The sequence below is a fragment of the Emys orbicularis genome, chromosome 4 (genome assembly GCF_028017835.1).
Source record: "Emys orbicularis isolate rEmyOrb1 chromosome 4, rEmyOrb1.hap1, whole genome shotgun sequence".
NCBI classification, from domain to species: Eukaryota; Metazoa; Chordata; order Testudines; family Emydidae; genus Emys; species Emys orbicularis.
In genome coordinates, this window is record NC_088686.1 from 155,470,126 (window position 1) to 155,478,844 (window position 8,719).

Genomic DNA, 8,719 nt, shown 5'->3' on the forward strand with positions numbered 1-8,719 from the left:
GGAGGATTTAGTTGGGGATTGGTCCTGCTTTGAGCAGGGGGTTGGACTAGATGACCTCCTGAGGTCCCTTCCAACCCTGATATTCTATGATTCTATGAAAGGTCAGACAGTTATGAGAGCGAGTGGAGCCGTGTGTTAGCCGAGCTCCAGCGATTGATGACTAGAGCGGAGAGGGGACATAGTTTTGCACAACTCATGAAAGTTGCATCTGTGGCCCCATGATCATTGTGTCTGAACACCTCACAATGTCTACCAGAGTTACCCTCACACACCCACTGACCAGAATTATGCTGTCATTGAAAAAGCGATCTATGCCATTGTCTGGGGTGTCAAGCAACTTAAACTGCATTTGTGTAACAAAAAATTCACTTTATTAAGGGATCATGCTCCTCTGAGATCTCAACACCTGGAAGACCATCTGGCAGATAAAGACTTTGAACTAGGGAGATTGGTCCCAGGCTGCTAGGGAGTTCAGTCTGAGTACTGAGAACTGTGAGTTGCCTGTAACATCCAGTGGGGTGAGAGTCTTATTCAAACCTTGCTTAGAGCACGTCTTCACTACCCGCTGGATCGGGGGGTAGCAATCGGTCTATCGGGGATCGACTTATCGCGTCTAGTGAAGACGCGATAAAATCGATCCCTGATGGCTCTGCCGTCGACTCCGGAAATCCACCGCGGCAAGAGGCGGTAGCGGAGTCGACGGCGGCGTGGCAGCGGTCGACTTGCCGCCGTCCTCACAGCCAGGTAAGTCGACCTAAAATACGCCACTTCAGCTACGCTATTCACGTAGCTGAAGTTGCGTATCTTAGGTCAACCCCCCGCTGTAGTGTAGACCTAGCCTGAGTCTGTTAAAGGTAGAATTTAGACTGCCAATTTATTTTTATTTCTTAGGTAACCAACTTTGATCTCTATGCCTGATACTTATAATCGCGTAAAATCTATCTTTCTGTGGTTAATAAATCTGTTCTATATTTTATCTAAAAGAGTGTGGTTTTGGTTGAAGTGCTTGGAGAATCTCAGCTCAGATTAGGAAGGCTGGTGCCTGTCCATTCTACACGGAGTGAGTGGAGCGCTAAGTAATGAGTTTACACTGGCCAGTGGAATGTGGTACAGTTCTGGGGTGAAAGGGTGAAGAGCTGAGGGTAATTGGCTGGAGCCTCTCTATTGATAGTTCATGAGTGAGGCTACAATTTAGTGATGGGTATTTTTAGTAAAAGTCATGGACAGGTCAGAGGCAATAAACAAAAAGTCACGGCCCGTGATCTGTCTATGACTTATATTAAAAATACCCCTGATTAAATCTTGGGGGAGGGGGGTGCTGGGAGTGTGTGAGGGGGCCGCTGCTGGGGAGGGGCCTCTCGGGAGGGGTGCTGCTGAGCATGGGGGGTGCCCAGGGCCTGTGGCACCAGCTGCCAGTGCCGTGGACTGCAGCTGCTCCGGCCAGCCGGCCAGTGGTGAATTTTTCCAGGGTGCTACTTTGAGGTACAAAGTGTCACACTTCCCCCCTTAGTTTACTGCAGGGGTGTTAGTCACTGACTAATGCAGAGGCGGTGTGCCCAAGGTGCTCTTTAGGTTTTGACCACTCAGCTCCCAAGCATTGCTAAACATTGTACTGTTACCCACAGGTGCTTTTGCAAAGTTCGGTGCACATTTTAACACTTTGTGGATCTGTCTAGTGATCTGTCTAGTGATCTAGCAAGCGTGCCACCTCTGAGTTGCTAGAAAACATCTCTTTGTATCTGTGCACCTTTGTTAACCTTTCAGTTTTTCCAATTAGTGTAAACTCAATGCCGATATTAATGTTTTCTAGAGTGTACATAACTTGCATTTAGCCATCAGTGCCATGAGGGGGCGGTGAGGCCAAGTGATGATGTCACTTCCCCTCTTTTATAGTTTCGTCCAGCTTGCTGGAAAGATCTATACTTTTGACATGAGGGTCCACCCCCACTGGTCAAGCAGTCTCTATTGTCTATGTGCGCTCTCTAAGAAGTCTTCTGGGTTGGCTGTTGGGAGAGTGGATTTCCTTTAATGAGCCATCAGCATGTCTGGCTACTCTGATTGTGGGTGATCCCAACCTCACAATATATTTCAGTAACACACGCATAGTCAAAACTTCATAACTTCCCAGGCAATAATAGCACATATAATCCAACAGGATATTCATGTTCAACAATGATAAAATGATAGATCACAAGGCATCCTTTGTAGGAAACATATTCTAATTATATGACAGTGGTGAATGGGCGGGTGGGTGCTGCTATGAGGTACAAAGTGTCCCAGGATCTCACTAAACTGGGTGACTGGGCAACAAAATGGCAGATGAAATTCAAAGTAGATAAATGCAAAGTAATGCACAGTGGAAAACATAATCCAAACTGTGCATACAAAATGATGGGGTCTAAATTAGCTGTCACCACTCAAGAAAGATCTTGACGTCATCATGGAAAATTTTCTGAAAACATCCACTCAATGTGCAGTGGCAATCAAAAAAGTAACAGAATGTTAGGAACCATTCAGAAAGAGAGAGATAATAAGGAAGAAAATATCGTAATATCATTATATAAATACATGGTACACCGGCACCTTGAACACTGCATACAGTTCTGGTCACCCCATTTCAAAAAAGATATGTTAGAATTGGAAAAGGTATAGAGAAGGGCAACAAAAATGATTAGGGGGATGAAATAGCTTCCATCTGAGGAGAGTTTTAAAAGACTGGGACTGTTCAGCTTAGAAAAGAAACAACGAAGGGAGGATATGATAGAGGTCTATAAAATCATGAATGGTGCAGAGAAAGCAAATGGGGAAGTGTTATTTACTCCTTCACATAACACAAGAACCAGGGGTCAGCTGATGAAATGAATAAGCAGCAGGTTTAAAACAAACATAAGGAAGTATTTCTTCACACAACGCACAGTCAACCTGTGGAACTCCTTGCGAGGGGATGTTGTGAAAGCCAAAAGTATAACTGGGTTCAAAAAAGAATTAGATAAGTTCATGGACTGGAAAAGGGCAAATGTAGTGCCAATCTATAAAAAAAAAGGGAAGTAAGGACAACCCTGGGAATTACAGACTAGTCAGCTTAACTTCAGTATCCAGAAAGATAATGGAGCAAATAATTAAACAATCAATTTGCAGACAGCTAGAAGATAATAAAGTGATAAGTAACAGTCAGCATGAATTTGTCAAGAACAAATCATGTCAAACCAACCTAATAGCTTTTCTTTGACAGGGTAACAAGCCTTGTGGATGAGGGGAAGCAGTAGATGTGGTATATCTTGACTTTAGTAAGGCTTTTGATATGGTCTCGCATGACCTTCTCATAAACAAACTAGGGAAATACAGCCTAGATGGAACAACTATAAGGTGGGTCCAAAACTGGTAGGAAAACCGTTCCCATTCTTCCACTGTACTCTGTGCGGATTAGGCCTCAGACGGAGTACTGTGTCCAGTTCTGGGCACCACATTTCAGGAAAGATGTGGACAAATTGGAGAGATTCCAGAGAAGAGGAACAAAAATGATTAAAGGTCTAGAAGAGAACATGACTTATGAGGGAAGATTGAAAAAATTGGGTTTGTTTAGTCTGGAAAAGAGAAGACAGAGGGGACATGAAAACAGTTTTCAAGTACATAAAAGGTTGTTACAAGGAGGCGGGAGAAAATTGTTCTTCTTAACCTCTGAGGATAGGACAAGAAGCAATGGGCTTAAATTGCAGCAAGGGAAGTTTAGGTTGGACATTAGGAAAAACTTCCTGTCGGGGTGGTTAAGCACTGAAATAAATTGCCAAGGGAGGTTGTGGAAACTCCATCATTGGAGATTTTTAAGAGCAGGTTTGACAAACATGGTCTAGATCAGGAATGGTCTAGATCAGGGGTCAACAACCTTTCAGAAGTGGTGTGCCGAGTCTTCATTTATTCACTCTAATTTAAGGTTTCATGTGCCAGTAATACATTTTAACGTTTTAAGAAGATCTCTTTCTATAAGTCTATAATATATAACTAAACTATTGTTGTATGTAAAGTAAATAAGGTTTTTAAAATGTTTAAGAAACTTCATTTAAAATTAAATTAAAATACAGAGACCCTGGACCGGTGGTCAGGACGCTGGCAGTGTGAGTGCCACTGAAAATCAGCTCGCGTGCTGCCTTCGGCATTCGTGCCATAGGTTGTCTACCCCTGGTCTAGATAATACTTAGTCCTGCCTTGAGTGCAGAGGACTGGACTAGATGACCTCTCGAGGTCTCTTCCAGTCCTATGATTCTATGATGTGTAAGAGTGCGTGGCTGTTCCTCCCTGTCAATCTTGGAGAAAGGCCACGCCCCCTCGTTGTCCCGTTCCTAGAAAGGCAGTGTGAAAAAGGAGAAATTAGCTTTCTCTGGCACTCAGACCCTCTGAGTTGGGCTGGGCAGTAATCAGTCTCTGGGACTCAAGCCCTCAGGCAGGAGGAGCCTCAAACAATCTAGGGCTCTGGCCCTCAAGCAGGATGGAACAGTCAATAGTCTGGGAGCCCAGGCCCTTAGGCAAGGCAGGGAACCAAAATGTCTAAGGTCTCTGGCCCTCAGGCAGGGCAGAGCAGTAATCAGTCTAGGAACTTTGACATTCTGGCTCTGCCGGATAGCAGATAAACGCAGGCCTCCTGGCTTAAGGTGGGGAGGCGGCCACTCAGCGGTGGGGTTCCCAGCAGGGGGATAGGGGGACCTGGGCTTACCCTACTCCATTGGGTCCCAGCCCAGGGCACTAACAGTGGTGGAGTGTTCTGCTACTGGGTCAGCAGGGAATCCAGCCACAATACTCTGACCTGGGTTCAGGCAGCAATGCAGCCGGACTACAGTCAGCTGTCCCTGGGCTACTTCCTCCCCTCCCCTCGGGGTGTAACTGGATCCCGGGGTCATCCTCCATCTCACTGGGATATACAGTCAATGGTAATCCCAGCATCTCCTTGATGTCTGGAGTAGCTGGCAGCTCTGGAAGCTCGGGCGAATCCTCAATGCAACAGTGGTCCTCCTCAGTGTCCTCCTACAGCAGCAGGGGAGAAGTATCTGTCTCCCTCAGGAGCTCCAGCCCAAATGAGCTGCAGGGCCCGACTTTTGTACTTCTTGTCCCGCCCCCACGCTTCCGGCAGGGTGGGTGTGGTCTTCCTGGCTCTGCCCACTAGGAAGCAGATGGTGGTTCCTCCCTGTCAATCTTGGAGGGAGGCCATGCCCCCTTGCTACACTATAATTCTATGGAGGATAAGTCCATCAATGGCTATTAGCCAAGATGGTCAAGGATGCAACCCCATGCTCTGGGTGTCCCAAAGCCTCTGACTGCCAGATGCTGGGACCGGAAGGCTGGGGATGGATCACTTAATAATTACTCCGTTCTGTTCATTCCCTATGAAGAATCTGGCATCGGCCACTGTTGGAAGACAGGCTACTGGGCTAGATGCACCATGGGTCTGAACCAGTATGGCCGTTCTTCTGTTCTTACATTGTTTAGCCCATGTTAAAAAAAATAAACGTACAGCTGTTTTGTTGAAAAGTGCTAGGGCCCCCACGCTTTGGAGCAGGGGCTTGCAAAATGGGAGGTGAGGTGGCCCTTGTATCTTTTGCCATTCCCGTGAAAATCCACCTACATTTGGCCCAGTTATAAGCATTGACTGCATTTATGTCTGTTCAGTCTCTGTGCTGCCCCTCTGTAGTTCTAATCTGTCTGTGGTCTCTGTCCCAGCCACTCTAGCTGCATGTGGACCAATGGACTGGGATTCCTGAGACCTGCATTCTATTTCGGGCTCCTGCTGCATGACCTTGGGCAAATCACATCCCCGCTCTGTGCCTCTTTTCCCCCTTTCTCTGTCTTGTGCCAGGCAGCCCCCCAAGGAGATCTGACCAGCCTCCACTTGGCACCCTGCCAATGTGCCCCTCCGGCCCTGTGGGGAGACGGCACAACAGTCTCCGGGATCTTTCTGTGCTGGGCGCTGGGGCGCAGGCTCGCTGCGGAAGGAGCCGGCTCTGGGGACTGAGGACAGAACAAAGGAGTGAGGAGAGGCCCAGTGGGGAGTTGTTCAGTGTGGGCTGCTGGAAGTAGGAGGCTCCCTGAACTGGGACAGAAGAGGGGTCAGAGGGCTCTGTGCTCTGGGCTGATCACGGAGTTTCTAGGCTGTGTTCCAGGCATCTAATAACCCCGCTGCTTTTGCAGTGCTGGCCGAGAGTCACTGCGGCTGCTGAAGGTGGGGGTCACGGCATTGCTCCGTTTGGGGTACACGTCTCTCTCAGGTGTCCAACTCAGGCAGACTCGGTGCAGGGAGCTCGCAGTGTGTCGCAGGGGTGCTGAAGGCTCTGCAGTTCAATCCCAGGAGGTGGTGAAGCCAAGTGGCTCACCCCAGTGAGACAGCGTGACCCGAACGGGGCTGACACGCAAAGGGCTCCTCCCAGGGACTGTTCCAGAGCCGTGTGAGAGCACCAGGCCTGTGGAGCTGTGACTCCACAGGTGCCGGCTTCTCCGGGCCCCAGGGGTGCTCAACCTCCCGCTCCGCCCCAGGCCCCGCCCCCACCCGCCCCCTTCCCCCCAAGTCCCTGCCCCACCCCATGCCCGCCCCCACCCCAGCCCTTCTCCCACCCCTACCCAACCTCTTCCCCGCCTCTTCCCACTCCTGCCCCACCCCTGCCGTACACCCACCCCAGCCCTTCTCTCAAGCCCCCATCCTGCCTCTTCCTGCCCAGTTCCACCCCCTCCCCCGAGTGTGCCCCCACCTTGCTCCTCCCACTCCCACCTAGTACCTCCTGCATGCCATGGAACAGCTGATTGCAGCAGGCGGGAGGAGCTGGGGGAGGAGTTGATCGGCAGGGCCACCGGGGACAGGAGGCACTGGGGGAAGGGAGGGAGCTGGCTGCTGGTAGCCACTAAGTACCTGCTAATTTTCTTCTGTGGAGCACCCGCGGAGTCGGAGCCTATGCGTGATACCTTTGTTTTGACAAGACTGTTTGATGTCACTGGTTTCAGACATGGGGCCGAGCCCCTGAAGGGAAGAATGGCAGGGCATGATGGATAAACAGGGGAAGCGTGAGCAGGAGCAGAGAGGTTATTGTACCTCTGCATTTGGCCTTGGTGTAACCATTGCTGGAATCCCGTGTGACAGACTCAAGGAGCTCAATGTATTTAGTTTAACAAAGAACAGGTTAAGGGGAGACTTAATCCATGGGGAACAGAAATTTCATAACAGGGGGCTCTTGAGTCTAACAGAGAAAGTTCGAACAAGTGCCAGTGGCTGGAAGTTGAAGCTAGACCAATTCAGACTGGAAATAACTGGAGTTCCCCAGGGGTCTCTCTTGGGGCCAGTTTTGTTCAACATCTACATTAATGATTTGAATGATGGGATGAATTGCACCCACAGCAAATTCACGGATGACACTAAGCTGGGGGGAGAGGTAGATATGCTGGAGGGTAGGGATAGGGTTCAGAATGAAATCTGGTGAGGTTCAACAAGGACAAGTGCAGAGTCCTGCACTTAGGACGGAAGAATCCCATGCAGCGCTACAGGCTGGGGACCGACTGGCTAAGCAGCAGTTCTGCAGAAAAGGACCTGGGGATTACAGTGGATGAAAAGCTAGATATGAGTCAACAGTGTGCCCTTGTTGCCAAGAAGGCTAATGGTATATTGGGCTGCATTAATAGAAGCATTGCCAGCAGTTCAAGGGACGTGATTATTCCCCTCTCTTTGGCACTGGTGAGGCCACATCTGGAGTATTGCATCCAGTTTTGGGCCCGCCACTACAGAAAGGATGTGGACAAATTGGAGAGAGTCCAGCGGAAGGCAATGAAAATGATCACGGGGCTGGGGCACATGACTTACTAGGAGAAGCTGAGGGAACTGGGGTTATTAGTCTGCAGAAGAGAAGAGTGAGGGGGGATTTGATAGCAGCCTTCAACTACCTGAAAGGAGGTTCCAAAGAGGATAGAGCTCGGCTGTTCTCAGTGGTACCAGATGACAGAACAAGGAGCAATGGTCTCAAGTTGCAGTGGGGGAGGTCTCGGTTGGATATTAGGAAAAACTATTTCACTAGGAGGGTGGTGAAGCACTGGAATGGGTTCCCTAGAAAGGTGGTGGAATCTCCTTCCTTAGAGGTTTGTAAGGTCAGGCTTGACAAAGCCCTGGCTGGGATGATTTAGTTGGGGTTCATCCTGCTTTGAGCAGGGGGTTGGACTAGATGACCTCCTGAGGTCTCTTCCAACCCTAATCTTCTATGATTCTATGATACGGTGTAACGTTCTTAACAGGGAGGGTAAATAACTTTTGGAACAATGTATTAAGGCCACAGTGAATTCTCCATCAGTGGCAATTTGTAACTCAAGATTGGATGCTCTTTTCTGAAAGATCCACTGCTCTTCTTCAAACCAGGATGAATTCAGGGCAGTACTATGGCCCGTGTTAGACAGGTGGTCAGACTAGATCAGGGGTTGTCATAAGCATACAGCTAAGGGTGGCATAAAATCCCTCCTTACCCTGTAAAGGGTTAATCCCTCCTTTACCTGTAAGGGGTTAAGAAGCTGAAATAACCTGATTGGCACCTGACCAAAAGGACCAATAAGGGGAGAAGATACTTTCAAATCTGTGGGGAAAGGTTTGTTGTTGTGGGTTCCTTTGTTCTCTCCGGGTCAGCGAGGAACCAGGGGCAGGGAAAATACATCTCCCTAAGCCATATCTGAACTAAGCATCTAATATTACAGAAATAGTAATAGC